This window comes from Acomys minous (assembly GCF_964271855.1).
Source record: "Acomys minous genome assembly, chromosome: 6".
Classification (NCBI taxonomy): domain Eukaryota; kingdom Metazoa; phylum Chordata; class Mammalia; order Rodentia; family Muridae; genus Acomys; species Acomys minous.
Genome location: NC_140487.1, coordinates 39,636,535 through 39,664,125, shown reverse-complemented (window position 1 = coordinate 39,664,125; position 27,591 = coordinate 39,636,535). Strand labels below are relative to the sequence as shown.

The 27,591-nt window shown below is 50.2% G+C and overlaps 1 protein-coding gene across 8 annotated transcripts in view; it reads left to right on the top strand.

Moving 5' to 3' along the window:
- The window catches only part of PRKAG2 (protein kinase AMP-activated non-catalytic subunit gamma 2), a 355,936-nt gene that overhangs the window by 139,882 nt on the left and 188,463 nt on the right, over window positions 1-27,591 (top strand). The window contains exon 1 of one of the 8 annotated variants that reach the window (XM_084787779.1): window positions 7,303-7,443. The exons of 6 other annotated variants lie outside the window; for them this stretch is intronic. The gene's annotated coding sequence lies outside the window, so the exon portion shown is untranslated. Of the gene's footprint in view, window positions 1-7,302; window positions 7,444-27,591 lie in introns of those variants that run through there. One more of the 8 variants, XM_084787782.1, reaches the window with a different exon arrangement.

The window sequence follows — 27,591 nt, the reverse complement described above, 5'->3', positions numbered from 1 at the left end:
AGTGAGGGACAAGAGCTGGGGTTTGTGTCAGGCTCCCATCGTGGTTCCTTCTGAGACTGGGAGGTGCCAGCGGTGGTGTTCAGGCTCTGATGGGACCTTCCGTCTAGTGGCATTTGCCTTTCAGGAGAACTGACCTCTGCCGTCTGAGGGGAGAAGGCAGACAAGCTCATACCCCACAGGGGAAAACAAAGCACGTACGCGTTCAGTGGAGGCTGCAGAAGCAAGACTTCATGCGGGCGAAGGTGGGCCACACGCATGTCCGGTTGGGAAGCTTCGGGGCACAGCACTTGTCTTGCAAGGCCGCTCTCTCTCTTCAGTGATGCCCTCACCCAAGATGTGAAATCACTGGCAGTCAGAGCTGTAGAAAACCCCTGCACCCCAAGAGTCTTGCTCAGGCACCTGCCTCCAAGTGAAGCCAACATCCGCTTGGTGGTACCCATGCATTTCTAGCTTTTCCAGGCAAAACAAATTAGCTCCCCCTAAGTCAGCTTGTTTGTATGCTTTGGAGTAAAGCACAAAGAAAATAAAGCAGGTCCAGCTCACCCAGAGGGGCGGTTGGAGAACCAGCAGGAGAAAATATTGAGATTGGCTGGATCTCTGGTAGGCCACTCGCATCATGCCCAGGGGGCTGGTTTCAGGATGTCAGCCCTTTGCTCAGCAGTATATGCCGTGGCTTTCGCTGCGCTGTGTTTATTCTGGTGCTGCCCTCTGGTTCTAGACTAGTCATGCACATCTCAAGCTGATGCTCATTTTGTCCAACAGCAGCCCTAGGAGATGCTCAGAGCCAGTATCCCCACACAGATAGTTTTCTAAGAGGCAGAACCGGGACCAAGGCCCAGAGAAGTGACTGAGCCGTGGCACAGACCTGGGTTGTGGTCACAGAATGTCACAGTTCAGGTCTGGAAAGGAGCTTGAGGTACATCATGTGACACATCGCTCCCCTTTTGGCTAAAAGTGCCACTTTTGGGGAGCTTGGCAGCTTATGGTAGCCGGAGCCAGAGGCGTGCCTCAGGGGTGCATGCTCCTCCACGTTCCTTCCTAACCCTAAGCTTTGAATTCTTAGATCTCAGAATGCTCCACCCTGTGAATAGTGGCTGCCTGTTGCCTCCGTAGGCTGAAAGTCACCTCAAGAAAGCCCCAGGTCTGCCCAGATCTGTTGGTAAAGTGCTTGCCACACAATCCTGAAAGTCTGGGATTGACCCCAAGACTCTAGAAGCCGGACATAGTAGCACACACTGGTAATCTCAGTGCGGGGGAGGTGGAGACAGGAGGCTTTCTGGAGCTCATTGGTAACCTGCCTGGCCCAATCTCTGAGCCCTGGGTCTTATGAGAGACACTCCCAAAACACAAGGTGAAAGTTTAGTGATTAAAAAATGAGAAGCCAGGCAACAGATATTAGTTGGAGACATTTATTAAATGAGCATGGGGAGAGAAGGAAAGGGGAGGGTACCCCAGAGAGAGACAGAGACAGAGGAAGGGAGAGAGAGAGAGATAGGAAGAAAAAAGGTAAGAGAGAGCCACGAGGAGGGTTTGTCCTTTTATAATCTTGGGTAGGGCTGTGCCCAGTGGGAGGTGGGCAATGACATCACAGGTAGGCAGACTAGGGCAGAATCCTAACATTACTCCCTTTTCCTATAATTAAAAAAAAATGAGGATGTTGGGTTGTTTTTTATATAAGGTAAGATAAAACATATAAATGCAGGTTTGTTGGAAACAGCGTTTGGCTTCCATGTAAGGGAAAAAGAGAGAAAGAGAAAAGCAAGAGCAACAAAATGTCCACATTATATGGTGAAGGGGAAGGAAAATTCAGGGTAGAGGGCAGGCTATGTCAGCCATGTCCTATAGCAGATAGGGACCAAGAAGTGCTGGGAGAACCTGGAGCTGGTTGTCCTGGGTCTGGAGCACCCCGTTTCAGCCTTCTGTAAATGGATAAGGGGCGAAGTAGTTGTGTTAACTACTTTGTGGTGACTGTGGGTTAAAAAGCTGAAATGTTGGCCAGGTTCTGGAAGAACAGGCTGTTGCATTTGCTGTCTAGGGTCTGAGAACGTCGGCGACTGGGAAAGGCCATGCAGGTCCAGCTGACATGATCTGTGAGGTTAGGCTGGAGCACCTGTGGGTAGTTGTTTTGGCGATGCCCTGGATGTAGGAAGTCTGGCAGAATACTGGAACATATCTGTGGGAAGAAGATAGGATAGGTTAGGATGAAATTCCCTTTAGCTGTATCTTTGAAACTCTTGGGAGAGCAAAGAAGAGGAAAGGAGAGAAACTATGTTTGACAATTTTGGGAGAGCAGAGAAAAGGTTTAGGCCTTTGGTTGCAGAGGTATATAATTTTTTCAGCCCTTAATGTGGAAATAGGGATTTAAATTTTTCTATAAGGCATCCCAGAGGAACCTTGAGAGGCTGAGAGGTGGCTAATGGACTGTTCCCAAGGGGAGAGTAGAAGTCAGTGACCTGTCAGAGTGTCCCTAAGCAAGGTTTAACTTGATGACATTGGTACAACTGTTCTAGCAGCTCCTCAGTGCTGGACAGAGACCAAAACCATGGAGCAGACACAGGTTTTGAACCAGGTGGTGGAGGTGGGGGAAATGGATGGGGGGGGGGCAGTGGAGGGGGGAGGAGGGGGCAGGACTGAACCATGCTGGTAGAGGGAGGTCTCACCCAAGGGAGAAGGTCCTAGAGGAAGGGTTTGGGTGTCGGTTGGCCAGAACGGCAAGAAGCATTTACATCAACCAGAAGGGAAGACTCAGCAATAGGGTAGTTAGGGGAGTCCCAAAACCAGGGAAAGGCAGAGGAATCCCACCCTCAGGGATAGGAGATAGGTGAGAAACTTAGCCTGTTGATCGACAGGACTTATCTGGATTCTATTTGACCTGAGAGATGGATTTTTCTGTAGCTTACAAGACTCCTTTAAAGTTTACAAAAAGAGATAACTTTTAGACATGTTAGCATCATCATTGTTTGCCACACACATTGTAGGGAAAGGCAGCAGACATACAGCATAGCAGAGACTTGGAAAAAAACGTTGTGTTAAAAGCATGAATATTCCTTTAGGTGAGCTTAGAAAAGGCAGAAGCCTTAAGGAATTTTTCTGACATCTGTGAAACAGTTACATGGGGAGGACAGAAACCTCCTGTAAAGCGGGATGGCAGAAGCTCACTTTAGCATCAGTACACACCATGAAAGAGAGGCTTCTTCCCCGTGTTTAGAAGACTGGAGGTATATAATTTAAGCACGATGAAAAACATTTAAAGAAAAAGATAAACCCAAGGAAATTTAAAGTCTTGAGCTTGGAGCTATGATAGGATCATATAGTGGAATGTTTTACCACAGTGGGACTAATAAATCCGAGCTCCACTGATCAGTGTCAGCACTCTGAACAGTTAATACAACAATAGCATAGCAACATCCTTTTAGACATTTTGACCGTCACAACTTGCATTTACCAACTTAAAACACTTTCTTAGACCTTCTAGCATTCATAAAACACCTTCTTAGACAGTCCAACACTCATAAAACACCTTCTTTTTAGACCCTTAAATACTTTCTTAGAAGCTCTCTTTTTAAACTTAAACTTCTATAGAGGTGAAATTGTTGCCATCAGTCACTGTCCTTCAGCTAAAAGGATGGTAAAAGGAGCTCTGGTAACAAGGTTGACTGTGTCTAGACCTGACAGTTAGAGTTTGGTCTCCTGCATATGCAGAGGGCGAGGAAGATGTCTGAAGTCTCCCATGATAGAAGTTGGCCATGTGACTGTGTAGCCCAAGTATGAGGTGAAAACAGACCTGCAGCATTACCCTGGGTTTGTCAAGGCTGCGGAATCTAGAAGCCATCTGTACTCTGCTAGGTCAAGGAGCTTGAAGGCTGGAAGTGTCTATAGCTCTGTGCTGGTTGAGCCTCCAGTGGCTGGACACAGAGGACAAGCCTGCATGTGAGCGTTTTGACATCTACAGGCCAGTCTGCTGCCAGGCAAGGCTATGGGATCAGTGTCCCTTTCTGGCTGAAGCATCTGTGGGACCAGTGTCCTCTTTTTGGCTACATCTAAAACAGGTTCCTGGAGGAGCTGCCTCAGGCTGGACCCTGGCGAGAGAGGGCATTGCAGACTTCTATTTTCTCAGGGGAGCAGCTAAGGCCTGGAGCATAGTTTTGTTGTTGTTGTTGTTGTTGTTGTTGTTGTTGTTGTTGTTGTAGCTGTGCCTGTCAGGAAGGCTTCTCTCGTGTTGTAAAGATTTTAAAACTACTTTTACCAGTTCCTATTTGGGGGTTTATGAACCATCCTCAGCCTTTTAGTTAAGATGGCAGTAAGACTGCAGTCTACCTTAAGAATATGTAGATAGACAAACGCTGTTTATAGTTTGAAGCTATATATAGCACAGTCTGTAAAAGAGCAGAATAGTTTTCTGTATGATTGATACATCACATTTAGAAAATAAGGCTAAATATATTTTTAAGGCAGTGATTTAAGTTTTAACATTATAAACAAATGAATGCTAATATAGCAGAACATTATAGAATAATTTTTAAAAACCATATCAAACCCATTAGCTAGGAAACCTGTAGTTGAATCCAGGGTAGCTGGTGACAGGAGAAACAGCATTTATTTATTTGTCTAGGAACTAGTAAGGACGTAAGTTAGAAATAAAAACTTTTTTGAATCAGAATAAAAGCGTAATCTTGAAAATGTGAAAGTCAAAATTAGGTAACCATTGTAAAACACAAAAGCTGTATTTGGAGTTTAGTAAGGATTTGGACAGGGCTGGGAGACCTTGGTAAAGATAGTGGGTGTAGCCATGGTACTGCTCAAGCAAAGATGGCGGCTAGCCACATGGTCGTCCGTAGCAAAGATGACGGCTAGTCACGTGATTGCTCCTACTAAAGATGGCGGTGGCGGAACTAGGTCTGTCCTGAAACCAACATGGCAACTGGCACCTGTTGTAAGCAACCAGTAGCGGGCCGACTTGAAAATGTTATCAGGCTCCCATGATGTCAGTATGGCTGTACAGCTGCTGTAGCTGCCAGTGCAAGGGCATGATTAGTACAGCATGCTGCGGTGAGCAGGCCGTGCAATGTTTTAACATCTGGGGGAAGGGCCGAGGCGGCGGTGTTCCCTGCTAACCCCGACCCAGCTCCCCAGCTCCCCCTACCCCTGCCAGCATGGCAAAAATGAACCAAACCCGGAGTAGGATTCCTGGAGGCATGCCCCCCAAAATCCCCAGTGCCCGAGACTGGGGTCCCCGACCATGGGAGCCTCGGGTTTTGCTTCGGTCAGCACCTCATGGGGCTCCAGCCGTGGTGGCTGAAGGAACCACCTACGGGCAACCTGAACCTCAGGCTTTCCTGCAGCTGGTGGAGCACAGTCAGCCCAAAGTCACCCACGTATCTCGGCAGGCAGGACCTGCCAAGAGACTGGAGTGACTCCAGAGTCTGGCCCAAGATAGAGTGACCCAAAACTGCTCATACTCTGTGGTGGGCATTTGCTTACCAACAATAAATGCTCTCTTGGGAACAATGGCGAGTTAATGGCGGGGCGTTTGGACCGCAGCGAGGTTACTCTGAGAACAAGTCAGTGGCAGCCAGCTGATCCACCCCGCAGGGTGCAGGTCCAGGGAGAGCTGTGGGATGCGCTGCCAATGGCACCATCTGGGCCCCACCAGGTTTTAGGTGGCAAGAGAGCTGAGCAGCAGGAGAGAGTGGAGCAGCAGAGGGAAAGCAGCATACTTAGAGAAAGGAATGTGTTGCGGACAGAAGACAGTGGAGTGGCTGTCTGGATTTTGTATCTGAGTCATGGCACCAATTTAATGATTAAAATATAAGAAGCCAGGCAACAGATATTAGATGGAGACGTTTATTAAATGAGCATGGGGAGAGAAGGAAAGGGGAGGGTACCCAGAGAGAGACAGAGACAGAGAGATCGGGAGAGAGAGGTAGGAAGAAGAAAAGTAAGAGAGAGCCACAGAAGGCTCTTTTATAATCTTGGGTAGGACCATGCCCAGTGGGAAGTAGGCAATGACATCACAGGTAGGCAGACTGGGGCAGAATCCTAACAGAATGGCTCCTGAGGAATAACATCCGAGGGAATCCTCTGCCTTACACACACACACACACACACACACACACACACACACACACACACACACACACACACCCCTCATGATCTTAAGTTTCCAGGGTTGTCTTGGGCCGCATAGAGAGTTTCTTGAAAGGTCTAACCAGGTGTGCTGGAGCTCACAGACACAGGCGTGCCTGTTATAAAGGAACAGATGTGTTGTCCGCGTAGGCCCCTGAACGCAGTGGGTAGAGCCTACCATGCCAGACCACTCAGGAAAGTGCCAGTCCTGATCAGGAGGCAGAGTAGCTGGGGGAAGGGGTGACACAGGCTTTTTCTGTGCCTCTGAGGGGGGCAAACAGGCTCAGGAGTGTCTGGTTTAAACAGTTGTGGTAAGCTCTGGGCTGACAGGGCAGGGCATGGTGGCCCAGGGTATGTTAGAGGAGATGAGCGAAAGGGCTCCAGGCAGGTTTGTAAAAGGGTGGGAAGGTCGCAGTGAGTCATTTTCTGTCTCTAGGAACGCACTACCCGACAAGTAGCAAAGGCTTTGTGTCAGTGCATCAGAAGCCAGGAAGCAACCAAGGAGCTAGAAGCCTGCAGGGCTCATGTCACCTGCAGGGGCGTGGGCTTGCATAGTGTGCCTGGAGTTGGGGGATGTGGTGTCACTGAGGGTTTCACTAACAGCGCTTCTTTGAGGTTGGAGCCGTCATTCTTCAAGAGGGGAAATTGCATGCTCTGTCCTTCAAGGACAGGGATTCCCCTGGGGTCCTGATCTAGCCTGATTGCAGGCTCTTTTCCTTTAAAGTTAGCTAGCCTTGCTTGAAGTTCTGTGGGGACAAGATAGGGGGCTGGCAGAAGGAACCCCAGACCTCTGTGGCTGCACTCCAGTCCTGTCTTTCCGTGGCTCCGCTCTGCCTTCCCTCCTGCTGGCTGCCTGTGCAGTACAGTTGCCTCCTCAGCAGGCAGCCTCCGACACAGGGGCTAATGACAGTCTCCTGCAGTCCTGACAGACAGCGAGGGTATCCACCGGAGCTCTACCATCATCTCAAGCAACAAACCAGCTCTAACCAACAGCACTGTCCCGCCCGCTTGTGCTGTCTCAGGCCAGCTCATGCTGTCTGCCAGCTGCTTGTTGCGCTGCTCTGGGGACTGGGAACACACCCAGCTCCAGTCCCCATCTGTTGCAGGCATGAAGCTGCAGCTCCCTGAGAGCTCCCGATCCTTAGAAACCGCCTGAGCCGAAGGGGTCAGGGAGCCCCTTCCTGGATTGGCTGGCCTTTAGAAGGTGGAAGCAGGCTCAGTCAGAGCCCTGAGAGCAGCTTGTTGCCGCTACTACTCATCCCACAGCCAGCGTCTCACAGCATCCAGAAGAGGAGACCTTGGGACCCCTGGGGCTGAGTAAGCACACCTTCCTGGCTGGCTTCTTAAATGCATGGCGGGTTGCACGTTCCTCCGTGTGCCCATGTTTCCTTCTGCGATGCATCTGATTGCAAGACTGATGTAGGCTGGAGCTTTGTTCTCCCAGAGGCTCTTATTCAATTAAACACCTCAAGGCTGAACAAAATGCTCCTTCGCTCCACCGGAGCTGTATGTCTGCTCCTTACATAACTTTTTCTCCGTGACTTAAAGAGAATACCTCAGGAGGTGGGATGTGTGCGGGGGCGTGTTCATCACTGTTCCTCTGCAAAAAACGGCCCCTTTCCCTATCAGGCTGGGAAGAGCAAAGACTGGGGCTGTCTACCACAAGTTCTGATTTGAGGGTCTTCTCCCACCTTCCTCCCCTGCCATAAGGTCCACCCCCCCACCCCCCACAAGCCAAATCTCTTTGTGAAACAGACACTCTGCTTTGCTTTTTCTTTTCCCGAGTCATTCATTCAGTTTGACCCAAATAGAGAAGACTAAGGACGGTTACAGGGGGACTTTGAGCCTGGCCCATGTAGTCTGCCGGGGCTGTCTAGACCACAGACACACACTGGAGAGTTGACCAGTCTCCTGCTGGAAGGTGGGACTTGCTTGTTGCCTATCTGACTTAAGGAAGATGTTGACTAAACTGAAGTGGATATAGAGAAGGGAAAGTGCGGGGAGAGCAGAGAAGGGGAGAGGGGAGATGGGAGCAGCTCTTCATTCTGCAGCAAGAACAGAGCACAGACAACAGCGACAGCCCGAGACCTAGCTGCTAGTGAGCCTGCAGGGTGGGCTGGCTGGGCTGGGGCCGGCAAGGGCTTGGCCTGAAGCTGCAGGCGCCCTGCCCCACCCACCCTCCTCTAAAATGACCCTGGTGCCTAGCACTCGCTGCCCTGAGCCACTGCTGTCTTGTTTGGGTTTTTGTTTGTTGCTTATGAGTCCCTTCCACATCATGAACCAGTTATGCCCAAAGAAAACTTCAGTCTAGGCTCTGTGAGCCCACTCCCTGCCCCTTATGCCCTGGAACTGGGAGCGAGTGGTTGAGTGTCACAGGAAGGCATGAGGTTCAGTGTTGTTTCTAAGTCACAGCCCAAGGTTGGGGAGAAAAGGCGGCACTAAATAACTCAGGAATGGTGAGCTGGTAGCACATCCAGCCTGCAGCTCAGTGTAGACATCTGAAGGGGCCTGCACCCAGCAAGCATCACAACACCTGGAGATAGACACACAAGGCTTAGGCCAGAGGCTCACAAAGTGCACACGGTCCCCAAACACACGCAGAGGAGAATTTCAGGTGTTGTTCCATGTGAAGAGTAAAAGTAATGCAGGGAGCTTTAAAGCAGGGGTTCAGTCAGCCAGTGGATGTCCCAGGGATTTCAGGTGACAGGTGCAGTGGTACTCTGACACCCATGACTCTACCTGGCTCCTGACATCTGCTTTGCTGACCCACAACAGAAGCCTGGCAGTGTGGCCCAGTAGGTCTAAGGGTTCCTTACCTTTCTGGCTGCTTCCCCAGTGTGTATGGGAAACATCCAAGGGCTAGATAACCTAAGGTGAGGCTTTGGTGGGTTCCATTTGGAAGTTGGAACCCTTGAGGTTCCAACCCTTGAGGCAGGTGCAGACTCCTAGAAGAGGAAATTGAGGTTAGAAGGTCAGATTCCCTGCGAACTGATGGAGAATCTGGAATATGGAGGGTTCTTTTGTTTTTCGTAAAGTCATGAAAAGACTGAACCCCAAGAGAAGCCCCCAGTGTCCAGAGGCCCTACCTAGTCTTTCTACGAGGGAGTGGGGAACAGAGCGGCTAAGGGTGGCTGCTAGTGGACCAGATCCCTGGGCTGGGGCTTTATTGCCAGCTCCCATGACTCGCCCCTCGCTGGACCCTGTCCTCAGGATGTGCTAAAATCAGCACTTGAGTGAAGCGAAGTCTTACGCCCTGTGGACCATTCACCAAGCACTCAGAGAACGAGATGTTTGGTCTTGACTCATCCGTCAATGGTGCTGTCTGGCCGGGGTTTCCTGGAGATGCAGGGACTTAATATGGGTTCTTTGAATTGTTGTAACATTCGTGTGTGTGTGTGTGTGTGTGTGTGTGTGTGTGTGTGTGTGTGTACAGGCATGCGCTCAGAGGACAGAGGACATCCTGGGGAGTCTGCTCTCTCCTTCTACTACATGGTTTCCTGGGATTGACCTCAGGTCACGAGGCTTATCAGCAAGAACTTTGCCACACTGAGCCACCTTGATTTGGGTTTTTGCTTAAGTCTGGGGATAACTAACAGAAGCCCTGGATTTCTCAGCCCCTTCTAATACATCAAGTCTCTCCTCTCACAAGATGCTGCGGAGACGCTCTTGCCCACCTCCTTCTAGCAGAGCCTTCCATCTGAGGCTCAGCCCGGGAGCCCATTATTTCACCACTGCATGTTTTCCTCTATGAGTTATTGAGTATTGAGTTGTGTTCTGCTGGTTCATTCCAGTCGATTCAATTGATGACTCCCGGCTGAGGTCTTAATGCCTGTCCCGATTTGTCTCCTTATTATCTCTTAAACAGCAATCTGCTGTTGCATGTCACATTTACCAACTGCATGCTAGGTACCGGCTTCAGGCCGGTCTTGTCTTTTCTTTTTCTTTCTTTCTTTCTTTCTTTCTTTCTTTTTTTTTTTTTTTTTTTGTGTGTGTATGTGTGTGTGTGTGTGTGTGTGTGTGTATACTCAATCTTTTAATTCTCAAATTGTCCCTGGGATGTTTTCTTTGTCTTGCACATAGGAATTGAAGCCCCTGAACTTGTACAATTTGCCGAGATTGTGCAAGCTGTACATAGTGTGGTAGGCTTATCCCCAGTTCTTGACAATTTGATGCCAGTGCTGGAGAGTGTTGACACATAAGCCATGAAATCTGCGTGCTTTCCAGCCCATCGTGTGTCAAGTTGCACTAAATATCCTTGTCACAATTGTGACTTATGGTCCAAGAACCACAAAGGAGTTCCATGGGTCTGTGGGCTCTAATTACAGAAATCTGAGTTTAAAGTATGGTTGAAGTTTGGTGTGTTATAAGTCCCTGCAGTCCCAGCCCTTGGGAGGTGGAACTGGAGGAGAAAGCCATCTTTAGGAAACAAAGTGAGTTTGAGGCCAGGCTGGGCTGCATGAGGCACAGGCTGAGAGAGGGCTGGTTTGGGCCTGGGCTCGGGTCCCAGCACCCCCATCATACAACCATCCTCTGGCCCCTGCAGGCACCTGCACACATGTTGTGCACATGCTACACGTAGACACATATACATATACACTAAATAACATTTTTTTAAAGATGAAGAACAGTTGAAGATTGGCATGGTATCATACATGCTATAATCCGAGCACTGAAGAGGCAGCCAGCCTAGGCTGTGTAGAGTTAGTCTGTGCCTCATAGTAAGACTGTCACAAGCCAGCCAGCAGGCAAACATAATTGAGTCATTAGCCCTAGTGTTCTTCCCTGGTGACCCATTTACAATTTTTGGCATGGGACTTGGGACCTTGTATTCTATCAAGCAGCTAGGACTATGTACAAATTACTTCATTTTCCTAAGTCCATTTAGAGATGCATGTCTGCTTCAGAGTTGGTGTGGAACCTACAATCAATTGACCAAGAACCGGTTCCCAGCATGTGGTACACACTTAACAAGCACTGGGCCCTGCTGTCTAAGGGAGTATGTAACTGTGCTGTGCATCCTTGGAGCCACACAGAGCCGAGCAAAACACCCTCTGAAGCACTACTGTGAGTCAGCCAGTCTCCAACAGTGCCTCTGGGCTCTACCACTATGGTTACCCAGCAGGCAACCAGGGGAACAGAGCTTTGAGGTTCTGTAGTTTTCTAGCTGTTCCGGCCTCTGCCGTGACTCACTGTCCTTGGTGAAAGCCAAGTCCCATTCCCCTGCCCCTGTCCTGCCTGTCATACAGTGACCAGTGCAAGGGGTTGTCTCCCTTTGGTCCTGAGGTATCCCACTGCCATTCTGTGGCCATGACCTTCTCCTGAAGGTCATGGTTGCATCATGATCTTTCTAGAATTGTGGACTCCCTTCTCCATCTCTTTTCCTACTTCTCCAAGCTATAGCCCAGGGGACACGGGGGAAAAAACCGGAGGAAAACAAACCTCGGGTTTTGTTTTGAACATGCTTTGCCAGCGAGGTGTGTGGTGGCATTTACTGTCTGGCTGCTTTTACGGGAGGCAGCCATCTGCCTCATCATGGCTTCAGCTGGGTAGTTGCCAGTGAGTGAGGGCCTGCTGAGCTGAGTCCAGTAAATAGGATAAAGGAGGTAGGAATGGCCGTCCACGTCTGAGTGCTGTTTACCAAACACCTGCTGGGGATTCCAGCAGCCCAGGTGGGGCGGTCTGGTCAGTGGAGGGCCAGGGCTTCTTACTCCCCCTTAGCCTAGCTCCCCTCCCCTCCCTTCCCCACCCACCCACCTCCCTTCCCCTCCCCTCCTCTCCCCTCCCCACCTGCCTTCTCTTCTACTTTTCTCTCCTCCTCTCTCTTCTTCCCTTCCCTTTTGTTGGGATTGAACCTACAGCTTGAATGCAAATTCTCTTGCCCTGAGCTAATAATCCCTAGCCTTTTCAGTTTTGGGGTTTGTTCTATTTTGTTTGTTTTTGACAAGGTCTCACTGGGTTGTCGAGGCTGGCTTTAAAGTTACGATCCTCCTGCCTCCACTTCCTGAGTAGCTGGGGTTTTACAAGTCTGAACCACCAGACTTGGCTTTCCTTTGGTTTCTGGTCAAGGACTCCTGAAAGTTGAGGGCTCCTAAATTGTCATTTCACTGCTTTTCTGGGGAGAGAAGCAACCTTAGAGTCAGGAGCTGAGGAGCATGAAGCCCAGGCTCAGGAAAGCCCGTGCCTCTTGCTTTTCCAGCAGGCAGTTTGGCCTTACCGCAGGCTCTTCTGTGATTTGCAAGCTATGTTGGTCAAGTCACATATCAAACACGTTTGTAGGCTAGACATGAAAATGGGGTGCAAACACGTCAGTCGACAATATTCTCAGATTTCCTGGAGATGCCCAAGTGGACACACAGCACTCTATGTGTGGGATAGCCACACATAGATATCAAGGACACTGAACAAAATGTTGTTACAAGGAGTGGCCAGTGTCTTCAGCTGGCCAGGGCCCCAAAAGTAATGTGGGGTTCATCTCCTCTTTCAGGCAGAGGAAGTTCTTCCCCGGTTGGCTCTGGGGTGGAAGCTCTGGTACATTCTAGAAAGGAGAAGACACGCTTAGAAATATTTTCGCTGGTAAACAGCAGATGGGTGACTACTGCTCCTGCAAAAGTGAAGTGTCATCCTCTGTCACTCTTCTCCAGAGTGTCTGGTACCCAAAGCCATTTCTGCCCAGCTTAACAGATGGTTTCCTGTGCTTAGAAGGTGGGGAGTAGCCAATGGCCACAGCTGGCAGCCTGCACAGATGCCTTCCAAACACACATGGGTGTGGGAATGAGAGCTGTTGGATTCCTGTCACACAGCATGAGGGGCCTCTCCATGACCCTGCCACTGACTGTGCCATTTGTAGGTGGAGTGCCCCAGAAGGGGCTGCTCATGGCCAGAATCGTTCATCTGGAGCAGAGTCCTTGAGGGCTGATGGGATTTGTCCTTTAATGTCAGATGTCAGCTCCAGAGACCTGGCCAGGCCCGATGAGAGCTGGCTGTGGGCATCTGTCACCACCCACTCTCTCTGAGTCATCCTACACTTATCTGCTCAGCTCCAGAGCTTGAAGTCTGCTCACCAGTCTCCAACACATCCTGCAGGGCGAGCACTGGGAGGAAGATGGACCTGGAGGGGAGGAGGGCGCTTGGGAGAGCCTTGACTTACCCAGGGACTACCCTTTGAGTAGTCCCAGGTGCCCCTTCAGGCTTTATGAGAACTGTTGTTTCTTCCTGTGCCTTAAGCCATCAGCACTTCACTGGTGGATCAGAGCTCAAATCTATGTCCCATCACAGCCTGGCTCCTGTGTCACACGCGTCCCATAAAACAGACGTCCTGCAGTGTGTACCTGGCAGGCTCCCAGGCTAGCCTCATGTGCCCTAAGGACCAGCTTCCCTTTCTCACATGTTCACACCCCCAGCTCCTCCTGCCCAGGCTCTGCCTTGTCCCTGAGTCCAACCGCTTCGCGAAAATCACGTTCTCCAGCTGCGACTGTGGTGAGAGAGAAGCATGTCAGTGTGCAGTCGTAACAAAAGCAGAACTGAGGTGTGGTGTTCGGTCAGCCCAACGCTTCCATCCCGCGCTTAATCCAGAGTCCTGGGGCTGCCAGCCACGCCTTACCTGAGTGCTGTCGCAGAAGTCTGTCCCATACCCTCATGTGCACAGCACGTGACAGTAAAGGAAACCCAAGCATCAGGCACCAGTCTGTGGCACCTCAGATATTTTGGGGTCTCAGTAATACTCACTTGGACAAAGTCTGGAATGGATGCTCCTAAATTCAGGCAGATAAACACAAAACACCCATCCAGGACCCACAGTTCTCAAGCTTTTAAATAGCCACTGTCTTCTGGGGCCTTGGATGCCCCGTGCATCTTACCTGCCTGGGGAGAAATGGGGCAGGTTTCAGAGAGGTGGTACCAAGGGAGCCATACCTTAAGCTCCCCCACTCCCAGGTCTCTCCATGTCTGGGCACCTCTACTACCATGCTTTCAAAAGTGGCTGCCTTGGTTTCTTTTCCTGAAGCTGTGATTAAATACCCCCAACAAAAGCAGCTCAAGGGAGAAGGGGCTTATTTCAGCCTACATTCCAAGGGTACAGTCTGTTGTGTCAGGGAAGTAAAGGCAGTGTGATCTTGAGGGAGCTGGTCATATCCCATCCACGAGACGAATCCCTGCTGTAGCTCAGCTGCCCTCTCCGTCCGCGTATGCAGTCCAGGATCCAACCAAGGAACGAAGAGTGAGTGAGGGCTTCCTCCATCCATTAACACAACCAGGATAGTCTTCCCAGGGACGCGCCCTAAGGCCCACCTCCCAGTGATGGGAAACTGACAGCATTGACAGGTGGCCGGCACAGTGGCCTTACGGTACTGTCCTTCTTTGGTAATCTGTACCCCATGCAAACTCATCTCTTCCCACTCCTCACCTTATAGGCTCATCTTCTGAGACCGGATAATCCAGTAGCTACCAGCTCAGAAAAGGGATTCGCTTAATGAGTTCTGAGTCATCTGAAATACTGCTTTGACTCAAATAAGAGGGTCTGGCTGCAGGCAGTGTCAGCCCTTCCTTATGTGAACTCGTGACATCTCACACTGCCGGGCACCCACCCTCTGGGAGAACTTGGGCTTTGACGCCTAACACCTCACTCTTTTAGATGATACAGCTAGGCTCCAGGACATGGAAGGCACTTCCCTCACTGCGGAGGAGAGGAAGGTCTGACAGGAGCTCTGGCATGGGAGGTCAGCTGAGCTGAGGAGCTTGTGAGATGATAAAATATAGATATCACCCAAAGCCCAGCAGCTTCCTAAAGATTCTACCCCCGTGGCCTGGAAAAGTTGGCTCCGCATCCCAGGATGCAGAGTGTAGGCATTTCCCACGTTCTGCAGACAGCTGGTCGGGTGTCTATCCCACATACTCCTAGGTACCAGACCAAGTACAGTTCTGCAGTGGATGGGCCAACGAGTGAGCGCATCTGTAGCTGCAATCCACTTTTTAAAGATGGTGTCTCATGTAGCCCAGGCTGGCCTTGATCTCCTTCCTGACCCACCTGCCTCTGTCTCCTGAGTGTCGGGGTACAGATGTGAGCCACTACACAGGCTTGCAGTGTGCTTCTGTTGTTGTAAGGCAGGGTCTCACTGTGCATCCCTGACAGGCCTGGAACTAATCGTGTAGACCAGGCTAGCCCTGAACTTGTGAGCAATCCTCCTGCCTCTGCCTCTCTAGTTGGGGATTCTAGGCTTGACCAACACAGCTGGCTATTGAGATGTATTTTCAGATTTCCCTGAGGCTTCTGTTCCCTCCCATCATCCTCAGTTTTGAAAGATCGCACAGGAAGGTCTGCTAATGAACAGTTTCAAGTAGGCATTCCTGAGGTTGGCCCTCCAGTTGCATCTTAGCCGGTCAGTGTGGTGAGGGTTGCTAAGAGCCTAGCTGAGTGCAGAGACTAGCGGTTATTGGCCACCTAAGGGGGTCACAGGGAAAGTTTCCTCTCTACCCCTTCAAAGAGAGAACAGCCACACTAGACCAGAGAACATCATCGCCCACCCCACCCTCACCCCCGCCCTGGCTGCTCCTTCCCTCCCTATCTCCTCCATCCCCTCCCTTCCTTGCCTGCCTTCCTGCCTGCCTCCTCCCCTTTCTTTTTTGAACAGTTTTTGGAACTCACTATAGAGCACACCAAAATGTCTCTCAGCCAACTTGGAACTTTCTGTGTCCCTAATGTGGTCACCAGGGGGTCAGCATGTCCCTCATTCTGCCTGCCCACACTGTGCTCACACTGTGTTTGTGAGGAGTGGGTTGAGTCCCCCCTCTTTCCTCCAATCAAATCCTGAGAAACAAGAGTCTGTCTCCTTCTCTCCCCCCTCCACTAGGCCTCATAATAATAGCTTCTGGCCCCTAAAATCAACCACGTATTTTAAAGTAATGACTGGCATTTTCAAGTGATTCCCACGCAGCACAGTGAACTTTCTGTGTTAGCTCTTCCTCCCATGTGCGGCTGCATTTCTGATAGGAAAGCCTATGGTTCTAGATTTTTAAACCAGGGAACAGAAACGAAAGTAACTTTGAGAGGGTGCTTAGCATTCAGGGCATGTGTTGCCCCCCAGCCCCCTCCCCTCACACACCTGGCTTGGAACCACCTCTCAGGGCTCAGGCAGCCTGGCTCAGCTGAACCGCGTTTCCTGTCAGAGAATGGCTAAGGCCACCCACAACATTTTAGAGGCTCCTTCCCTCTCACATCTGATGCTCTGGCGGCTGTGCAGCTCTCTCTCCGTGCAGCCTTGTTCTTGTTGGTAGCATGAGCTTCCTCATAAGATTGTAGCTTGGTGGTCAGACCCAACTACTGGGTTCTCCCAGTGCAAGTGGTGAGAGGCTCAGATCCAGATCCACAGGAAGCTGCAAGGCTCCGTGGCACCGAAGCTTGGATGTCAAGTCATCTTACTTCCTTTCCACCCCCTCCCCCGCGCGCGTGTGTGTGTGTGTGTGTGTGTGTGTGTGTGTGTGTGTGTGTGTGTGTGTGCATGCATGCATGCATGTGGGCTCGTGTGTATGGTGGGGATACTTATACATGTGGAGGCCCAAGGCTAATGTCAGGAATAATCCTTTGTCACTCTTCCATCTTATTTATTAAGGTAGGGTTGACTCACTTTGGGCACAAGGTCCTAGGACACAAAGCCCTTATGTTACACAGTTGGAGAGAGGTGTCCCCAGACATTGTAGTCATAAAGGGTGAAAGGACATGGCCATATGGTCCTTTTTTTGTGTCTGTGTCTGTAACAAATGCCCGAGGCTGGGTCATTTATAGTCAATGAATGTTTATTTCACACATAGCCTTGGAGACATGGGGTCAGCATCTGGGGGATGATCTCCTGGCTTCGTCACAAACTGGTAGAGTGTCTCATGATGAGACAGGGCCAGTATGCTGGCTGAGGTCACTTCCTCTTCTTAAAAAGCCACTGATGTCATCCATTAGAGGAGCTTATATAGTTCTAATCACCTCCCAAAGACCCTGCTTCTTACTAGTATTAACATATGACTAGGGGATCATATTTTCTTTTCTTTTTTAAAAAAATATTTATTTGTTTATTATGTATACAGTGCTGTGCAGAAAATCTCATTATAGAAGGTTGTGAGCCACCAGGTGGTTGCTGGGAATTGAACTCAGGTCCTCTGGAAGAGCAGTCAGTGCTCTTAACCTCTGAGCCATCTCTCCAGCCCTATCATTTCAATATATGAACATTTGGAGGTGTTGTGTGACACTAGTCTCAGAGAGAAATGAATAAATGTTTATTCACCCCAGACAGGGAGGGAACTAATGACAGACCAAAGTCCAGATACCCCCAAGTGCAATTTTGTGAGCAAGGTGTTCCTTTGTGTTCCTTACAGGAGTAAAAGTAAGGGGTTACTTGCAGGAACAGAAGTGACTCAAAAGACAGTTGCCTCACCAAAGCCCTCCCCAGTACAGGTGCTGGTCATGAACGCTGGAGTCCTGGAGCTCTCTGCGGGCAGTTGTCTCCTCAGTGGTCCTTGGAAGGAAGAGTCTTGTATATTTCAGGGGCTTTTGAGGCCTTTGAATTGCTTTCTTCCTGACCCTGCGGGGGACATCCTATACAGAGTCTCCTGGTGCTAAGGCCACCACATGCAGTACCTGATGGAGTCCTCTGCGAGACTTCAGTTGGAAGATGCCAGGCCTGTTGGGGAGCAGATTAGCTGCTGAAGAGACACTCAGAGAGATTTCTTCTTAGTTCCTAGGGGACTGGGTCCTGCCCAGGAGGAAGGGGAGGATGAGGACATTGCAAAAACCAGGTCCTCCTTCCAGAAGGATCCAAACTCAGTTCCAAGAGATGACATGGGATGTGAGAAGCAGGCTTCTGAAAAGCAAAGCCACAAACGAGCCCCTGTTGTTTGTACCTGACTCCCCGCCGGAGCCACAGCTGATCTTGTCTAGTGACTTTGGCTGCACACCCCAGCATTTTCCTCCCTCCCTGCTTTATATAACAAGCCCCTCCAGCATGGAATGGGTTTGTTGGTAGAAGAAACAAAAAAACAAAACCTAGCGATTTCCTTGTTTAGATTCATCAGCAGCCATGTGTCTCCTACCAGGAAGCCAGCATTTCGCATCACGCTGCCCCAGTGAGTCCCCACCATTAGCCCAACTGCATAGCAGGGCCTCAGATTTGTGTCCCACCCCATATGCGAAAGGGCTTCTCAGGACACCACCTGGTGTTGCCCTTCCCGTGGAGCAAGGCCGGAGCCTGGGAAGTGAGGCAGGCTTCTCAGTGCCCTTCTCCGTCAGGCCAGCCTGCAAGTTTCACTCGCCTTGTTTAGCCTGTGTGTCCAAGGCTGTCTTACAAAAAAAACCCACGACCTGCTGACCTTAGAAGAAGGCACCTACTCTGTTCCTCTGCCTTCTGCAAGGGACCAGGCTGTGGACTGGCCTTCAGCCTTCTGTCTCCATATAAAGTGGTGATCTCAGAGCCCTCTGAGGTGCTCTGGGCAGGCTGCTGCCTAGGTCATGATCTTTCTGCTGTCTTTTGCAGTAGTGAAGGACGATGAGCTGCCTAGGCCCACCAGGTGACTGACTGGCAGGGCACCTGTAGATGTTTAATTCGTTTTCAACATTATTTGAAAATTTAAGAATTGGGGGTGCAGTTTTAGCTTTATAGAACACTAGGTCAGAAAGTGTAGAGTCCCCCGTGTTGTTTTTCTATTCCTTCTGTTACTAGCACCTTCCCTTCGCGGGCTACCCTTGCTGCCAGCGCTGAGCCTTTCCAGGCACATTATCACCTACATCCCACAGGTTCCCGGTGGGCTCATGCAGGTGCACGTGTTCTGTGTGTGGTAGTATATGGAACAAACCCACTGCCCCTACACCTGATGCTGGACCTGAGTGTCCCTTCTTCACTGTGCCCAGCTCTGGTGGCTGCCATCTCTGATTGGCATCTGCCACTCTGTCCCCAGGGCTGTTTGTGTCAGGGTGTACCTGCCAAAGTTCTGGGCCCTATTCTAAGTGTGAGCTGCTTTCCTGGAGCTGAGGGCAGGGCGGCCTGGGACAGGGGGGCCTGAACACCCTCCTGAGGGAAATAAACAAACTCGAAGTCTCAGTGAGCTCCTGACTTACAAGGTTGCATAAGACCCCTCCCCGAAGTTATGTAAGCAGAGGTGGAGAACTCAGGATGGAGCCAGGAAGTGAGCGTCTTCTGTCTGACGTGGTGGTGGGCAGGGGCAGAGGCTCTTTAAACAACAGGTACTGACTCGGGGTGGGGGTGGGGGACATCTAGCTCAAGTGAGGTTGGCACAGAGGTGACAGACAGAGGTAGGCCCCTCTTGGGAAGTGACCTAGGGGTGCTGTGACTGGTAAGAACTAAGTGGTGGACACTGACTTTTCCTGAGGCGACGTGAGGAAACACCTAGGCAACCCCCAGACAGGGCACCAACAGGCAGAGTAACACTTGCACTCAAGTACAGCTAGTGATCCAGTAAGTTCTTTGGGGCTACTTGAGGGGGTATGGGCAGCCCCAAGGTAGCTGCACCCCTGAAAAGCCCACTCAACATAAGCATTGGCTCAGGAAAGCTACACCCCTGGGGCCCAGATCCTAGAGGAGCCATGTGAATCTTTTTTATTTTATTTTATTGAATTTTGGTGTGTGTGTGTGTGTGTGTGTGTGTGTGTGTGTGTGTGTGTGTGTGTATGTGTCCTAGAGGAGCCATGTGAATCTTTTTTTTAATTGAATTTTGGGTGTGTGTGTGTGTGTGTGTGTGTGTGTGTGTAGGGGGTGTCCATGTGTATACCACGCTTGGAGGTTAGAGCACAGCCAGCGTGCAGGCTCTTTCCTACCATAACTTAAGATCAAATTCAGGCTTTCAGTCTTGGCAGCAAGAGCTTTTACTGACCTTGTGAATCTTATTTCATGAACTTCCTGAGATGTGTAAGTTCTGTTTACTTCCTGAGCCTTGTAAATTTCATTTACTTTTCTGAGGAAGTTAAGGAACTTCCCTCCAGGAGGACATGTTTTAGTTCAGAGACTGTAAGTACACAACTGAAGGTCAGAGCAGCAGAGGTGGTTTGAATAAGAACGGCTCCAGAGACTCCCGAGGACCACCCACGTCCCCTCCATGGTTCCAGGCCACTTCTCAAATAGCCCCTCAGTCACGCCCCAAGGCAGCCTCTTGCTAACAGCTGCTTATAGCCAGGGCTGGGCCCAGCTTCTGCTGACCACTGAAGCCTCCCTCAGGCAGCCTAGCATGTTGCTGAGACCCTCCTGGGAGAAGTAAGAGTAGGGGTGGAGGGAGAAGGAGGATGTCTGATGCTCTGTGTTTATATGACTAATCAAGATGCAGGCCCCATAGAACCGAGAGGTGTGTTGTCCTCCCCCCCTCCTCTCCCCTCCCCCTCTCTGTCTTTCTGTGATATATGTAACATGCTCATGTAGGTACCCATGTGTATATATAGATACATATGTACATGTATGCTCTTCTGTGGAAGCTAGAGGTTGATGTCAGTGTCTCCCTCAACCACCTAACTTTATGAGACACGGTCCTCATTTAACCTGGAGCTTATCGACCTGGCTAGACTGACTGCCAAGGAGCTGCAGGCACCCACTTTTCCCTGCTTCCCCACTGCTGGAGTTAGGGGTGTGAGCTACTATGCAAAGCTTTTACATGGGCTCTAGGGATCCGGACTTGGGTTCTCCGGCTTGCACAGTACTTAGCCAACCAAGCAATCTCTCCAGCCTGAGATTTGTCCAAATTCAGTGTGGTGACTGTACTGCCTGCTAAATCAATTTCATGGTCCACTGACAGGTTGGGATCGTCAGTCTGCAAAGTCAGCCAACTGCTCTGGACCCACCTCCCACCCCCCACCCCGGGTGAAAGGGAGACAGCAAAGAAAGGAAGTGTGTCTTCTGGCTCACAGAGGCATGCTCCCCTCTCCTTGACTTAGTATTTTCTTTTTCCTGGGAACTCTGTAATGTATTGTGTGCCTGGCCTAGAGGGTGAAACAAGAAGGGTGGGAGGTAAAGTCGGGCGCACACCTGCAATCCCAGGACTCAGGGAGGCAGAGGCAGGTGGGTCTCTGTGAGTTCGAAGCCAGCCTGGGTGGGAAATGTCCCTGGGCTTGAGGAGTATTTGACAAGACTGTCCAGACTGAGCATGCAGGACTCAGGTTCTGAGGGGCAGAGTTAGAAACAAACTGGAGCTGAGCTCTGAGGCCATGACCCAGAGCCCCACGTCACTCAGGTGGTAGGAAGAGGTGAGAGGGGTCCCCGAGCCCCTGTTGAGATGTGTCCTCTTCTGCACAGTGTCCTCCGATGTATAGACATGGGTGCCTTAGAGCCACATGGCACTTCTTTAAAATTGTCTCAGGCCCGATTTTATTCTGGTTCATGCTTCAGAATGAGCTGAGTTTAACTTGTGGGGAGCATGGGGCAGGGCAAATGGAAAAGAAGGTTCGGGGAGCCTCAGTCTGTCTCAGCCCCTCTGGGTTTGTGCACCAAGGACAGGCCTAGCAGCAGCATCTTGTGTCTGTCATTGGGATTTTCTTTTAAAGTGAGGGAGAGCCTGCAGACTTGAGCACGCAGTGGCAGGTTCTGGCAAAGTGCTTACGGTGCCCACAAAGATGGGCTCTGAGATGGGCACAGGCTTGGCTGGCAGTTGACTTTTTAAAATTGAACGAACCCCTCCAAGAGTCCCAGCACTGGCCTTCAACACTGACCTTAGTAAAATCACGGGGTGTCAGAGCTGAAAAGAGCCCTGGCAATTAAGGAGCAACTTGCCATTAGCTTGCCTGCCTGTAATTGTTGTAGAAAGCCTGAGCAAGCCAAGACGCCCATTAGAACACACTTCTCTTAGCATGGTGATGTGAGCAGTTGTCTGTTGTCTCTTCCTCCTCTTACATGAACTCATTAGCGTGGTCAAAGTGCCCATTTGTCAAAGGGAAAAGCAGGGTCCTTGCATGCACTCCCTGTGTCCAGAAAGAGAGCCTGAGGTGAGGAGGAAGTGGTAAGCCCTGTTGCCTGCTGACTGATGTGGTGTGGATGGTGAAGGGTGTGCTCAGTTACATCCCCATGCACTGAGGGGCAGCGTGAAACTGACATGGCTTCTACCCAGCTAGGAGGAAAGAATAATCATGTCATTTTATGGGTTGGGCACAGAGGGGTATCTGGGAGTTTCTCTTTTCCACACAGTAACTGTGTGTAGTAGTTCACTGACTGTCTCCGGCTTGTATGAATACTCCCAGGACAGGCATCCTCACAGTGTACCGTTGTCTCCTCCGCACCCGTGTTCTTTGCACGTTACACTAGTTCTCAGGAAAGGGATGGCTCTGCAGATATAGTCCCTACTTGCCAGCTGCGGGATCCTCCCAGCACAGCAGCCTAACCTTCCAATGCTGCACCTTATTGTGCTAGATCTCTGCTGTGTTCCCCCAGCTCGGGGATAGGGACTTGGTGCTGCAGAGGCTCGGCCTCCAAAAGGAGATGGATAGAAGGACAAGTGGATAGGCAGAGACATATGGAGAGAGATAGGTGTGTATCAATGACCTTTTATTTTTAAATATATTTTATACATATGTTAAGCACTACTAATCATATAGTAATATGTTGATTATATACTATATGTAAATTCTTATAATAGATATAAGCTTTTATTCAAAGGGTTCAATGTGAGCCTGTTGGGCTGGGGCCATCCCAAATCCACAGAGCAGAGTGAGCATGAAAGAAACTCATAAAAGGATGCTGTGGTCCTGAAGCAAAATTTTTCCTTCTTCTGGAAGCCTCTGTTTGCACTCTTCAGTTTATTGGAAGTGGTCCACCCACTGTTCTCCTGGTAGCCCACTGCTGGTGTTAGCAGCATCTGCAGGGCATGCTCCCAACATGCCTAAGAGAGTCAGTGCACTTGGGCTTCCCAGGTCGACATACCAATTAGCTGTGACCCAGCTCCATGTTCCATGACACCCACTTCTTCCCTTTTTCTGACGAGGGTCTACAGTGGCCCCTGTGAAGAGTGTTTTGGGTGGAGGAAGCAACCTATAACCAGGCGGTACCATCTGTAGGGAACCGTAAAAGATGTCAGGGGTGGGGGATGGGGTGGAAGGAGATGACTGTATGGGTCGCAAAGCTTAGCTGTCACATCCATACATGCTGGGACTCCTCCTCTATGGAGAGTGACTCAGACCCCCGTGGCTTCCAGCCAGTCCATCCCAGGCCCTACTCTCATCTCCAAGGAGGGTCTCAGCAAAGCTGGAAGGAGACAAGACGCTAGGCCGACTCGAGTCCCCAGTCTTCAGTAGTTAATAAAAGCTGGACTCAGCTGTGACTGGAGATGCTGATAGCAAGAGGCTGATTTGGGGCCTGAGTCAGGCGATGCCTGAGAGGTGGCCTGGAAACGTGGAGGGAATGTGGGCATCCCACAGTACGATTAGTCCAGAGCAGGACAGAGAAGACACACGTACTCCTGGACAGTGTCCTCAGATGTAATGTGGGGAAACCAGTAGCTCCTTCTGCGCTTCTGTGCACCTCAAGCTGGGTGCAGGCGACGTCAGAAGTAGCTGCAAGCTCTGTCCAGCCTCATTAGAATGGCCGAGCCGATCATTACCCTGCCTTCTGCTTGGAGAAAACCAACTTTCCTGTCAGAGAGAGGCAGCAGCCTGCAGGCTGGGCTGGAAAGGAGAGACCATGCTGGCTTCCACAACCTGTTTGACCTGAGTAGTGTCCTCTGCCCTCTCCACAGCCTTGGCCATCAGGCCAGGCTGAGTTGTTGGTCGCTAGGACTACAAAGGATGCACAGTGCCTTTGCCACAGCCTGTTATTGTCACAGCTACCACCTTGTGTAGAGGGTTTGAAGACGGGGAGACTGAGCCCCTTGAGAAGTAAAATGGTGCCCTGTGTGTGAAGTGTTGGCAGAAGATGGGTGAGGGACCATGAGGGAAGAGCCATGAGGGAGGGGTCATGAGGGAGGGGCCATGAGGGAAGGGGTGTGGCTTGAGGTCTCACAGCCGCTCATCTTCCGAATTGTGACTACTAACAGTGATTGTCTACTTTACAAGATCTCGAAGACAAACCTCTAGGCGCATCTAGGTGGCAGCTTGTAGACTGGGTTAACCAGGGTAGGAAGACGCCCCCCAACTGTGGTCAGCACCATTCCATGGACTGGGTTCCTGGACTGAATAAAAAGGGGAAACTGAGCTGAAAGCAGGTCTCCATCTCTCCTGCTTTCTGATCCGGAATATGCGGCTGCTGCCTCAAGCCCCTAACCCCACGGCTTCCCCACCAGCATGGACAGTGTCCCCACTGTCTGTGAAGTGTTTGGTGAAGTGCCAAGAAGAGTAACTAATATAAGAAAGGGAGTGGGGGCCATGGGCAGACAGACTGACAGACAACCAAATATGGTGACACATATCTGTACTCCTAGCACGCAGGAGGGTCAGTCTGGGCTGTATAGCAAGAGTCTTTCTCAAAGAAACAAAAGAAATGTGTTCTTTGATCCTGCTAGCGTGTTAGAGAAGCCACTGTCAGAACAGGCTGGTAAGGGATTGGAGACACCAGGGCAACAGCCGTCCTTACGTCCATCTAGGTATCAGTCAGGCCTAGGTGAGGGAGGTGGGTATCCACAGGGTGTGTGTGAGTGTGTAGGGGTTGGAAGTATGGGTTTGACACCAGGAAATCTCTTGGACTGCAGTCTGGGTGGGGTCCTCATCCATCACCCTAGAAATTCTCTGAGGGTTGTCATGTGGCTACTGTCCCTCTGTTACCAGTACTGCTGACTCCATATTTGTTCCTTGTTCTTCTGAGAGCAGTTATATAACAGAGTTTCTCAAAGACTCTGATTGACCATGGCTCTGGCCTTCACCCACCACCCATCAGTACTGAGAACCACCCATTTGGTGGTTTTCAGGGGTTGCACAGGACTGGCCCAAGTACAGCCACCTCCCACCTGCAGGACTTGCTAGGGCCATGGCCAGTAGAGGCAGACTCAAGCCATAATGACGTCTTAGATTCAGATGCAGTTGGAGATGTGAGAGCCACCCAGCATCTCCATGACTCTGGGTAAGGTGGCCAGAAACAGGAAAGGCTGCAGTAAGGGCCACAGCACATACCCCTGGTGCTGTGCTGGCTTTGCACTGACGTCCAGGTCCTTAGGATCAAGGGCCTTAAGTCAATTAAGAAAAGAAGGGTTTGTATTTAGGATGTGGATCAAAAGGCATAGAGAGATGGGAAGCCAGGAGGGGAACTGTCCTAATACTTCCTTAATGGGGAACCCCTGGAGGCCACTCCTTCACCATGTGCTGGGGTGGGCCAGCTGTCCAAGTATAGAGGTGCGCCTTCTTTGGCAGCCTGGGATCGGAAACAAGTTCTGTGATTCAGATACCCTCTGTTCTGCATCCTCCAGGGCTCCTTTAAACTCCTGAACCGTCTCGTTGTCCAGTTGAAAACAGATCATGTACCCTGAAATTACCTTCTGACGTCCTCTGATTTGACAGATAGAAGGGAAAACCGCAGTGCCCACATGCCCAAGGTCCCCAAGGATAAACAAGGGGGAAGAGTGTCACCTTTTTGCCCCTGAGCCTGGGAAGGATCTTGGCTCACAGCCCAGGGTAGCTCCAGGGGGTGCTCTGGGTCCTTAGGTCTGCTCAACAGGGTGGAGGATGAAAACCATCTCAGATGTATTCCTAACCCTGCAGGACTCAAACCAGTGTTCTGCCATTGACCCTGACATCTAAGACCCAGTGTCCTTCAGAGGTAGGGGACCCTGGCAGCTGTTCTGTTGGTCCTGTATCTGCAGTTTTGTCAGCCCTCCTTCTGGGGTGTTCCAGCTGCAACAACACTGCAGTTCTGTAAAGACTGAAAACACCAGGCACCCTGGCCAGATTGTGTCCCTTCCTTAGCATCTATGGCCAGGGCTAAACCAGGAGAGAAACACATCCCAGCCTTTAAGAATCTGTGAACCAGTTGCTTATGGGCATTCGCAAGTCAGTTTATCTTATGGGGAAATGCTAAGACAAGAGGTAAGTGAGAGGCTGAGTAAGGGTATCCAGGTGGAAAACTATACAAAACAGCACTGAAGTGTGAAGCGTTCGCTTTGGCTCCGGGTGGTGTGTTTGTATCTTTCTGTACTTTGCAACAGATTCTGTTACTTTTAGTTACAAGGAAAAGCTTAAAAGAAAGTCTGTTTTATACCTTATTTGGAAGTGACTTTCTGAGTTGCACAAATCCTTTGTGCCCTCTCTTCTGAGGGTAAGATGTCCAGGATGCTTGGCCATGAGGGGAAGAGCTAGCTCCATGTCCTCAAAGCCTCTGATGCTTTGTTGACCTCTGTTTCTGTGACGCTCACCCAAGGAGATGGATAAGCCTGTCATAAAGGTCTCTGAGCTGTGAGCAGGTGGAACGGTGCTGTAGGACCTGCGTGCCGCTGTCCTGTAGTCTACTGTTGGGCAGATGGATCAAGCCTCTCTCTCCTTCAGCATCTTCATCTGTAGATAGGGATGATGCCACTGGCCGTTCCTACTTGTGTTGTTGCTATAAGGACCTACTGAGGAGCAGCTGAGAGATTTAGCATGCAGCTGGGAGCATACAGGTACATACCTGTGTCCTAGAATTTGGGGGATAGAGTAAGGAGGGGGGAGGATCAGTAGTTCAAGGCTAGTCTTGGGTACACAGTAAGTTTGAGAACAGCCTGATATGCACGAAACAACAAAAACTCAGACTAGGGTGATTGGCTCAGTTGGTAAAATATTTGCCAAACAATCACAGGGACCTGAGTCTGGTCCTTGGAATCTATGTTTTAAAAATAAAGAAAAGAAAAGGAGAAGAGGAGGAGAAGAGAAGGAAGAGGAAGAAGAAGCAGCCATTACAATGAGAAGCAATTTGTTTTTCATTATTTATTTTCATTAATTTAATTATTTTTTTTTTTTTTGCATAGATCTCTAAGCCTTGAGAGAGGGCTTTGATGAAGATGCACCATTTAGGACTGAGTGGAGCAAAGTCTCTTACTCTCCACACTTTGTCCAGTTGTGAGCCTCCGTGTTAATTCCCACCTATTACAAGAAGCAGCTTCTCTGATGAGGGCTGACCCAGGCCCTGGCCCCGAATTATAGGAATATGCCATCAGGGGTCATATCATTGCTATATTCCTTTAGCAGAATAAGAGTATTAGGTTTTCTCTGAAGTCTATAAGCTATCGAGTCTCAGATTCTTAGCCACTTTAGCAGTGTTGGATATGGGTTCCATCTCATGGAGTGGCCTTTAAATCCAATCTACACGTTGTTGGTTATCAACGTAACATCTGTGCCACTATTGCAACAGTATATCTTTCAGGCAGCAATCGTTGTAGGTCACAGGATTTGTAGCTGGGATATATTATTGATTACTTTACTCCTTCAGTAGCATGCATTAGCATAACCTTGAATACCATTAACTCTAGTCAGTAGGGTTGATATTTGATGACATATGTAAGCATTATGAAAAGCGATGTATAGCCTCAGTGCTGCAAGGCAGA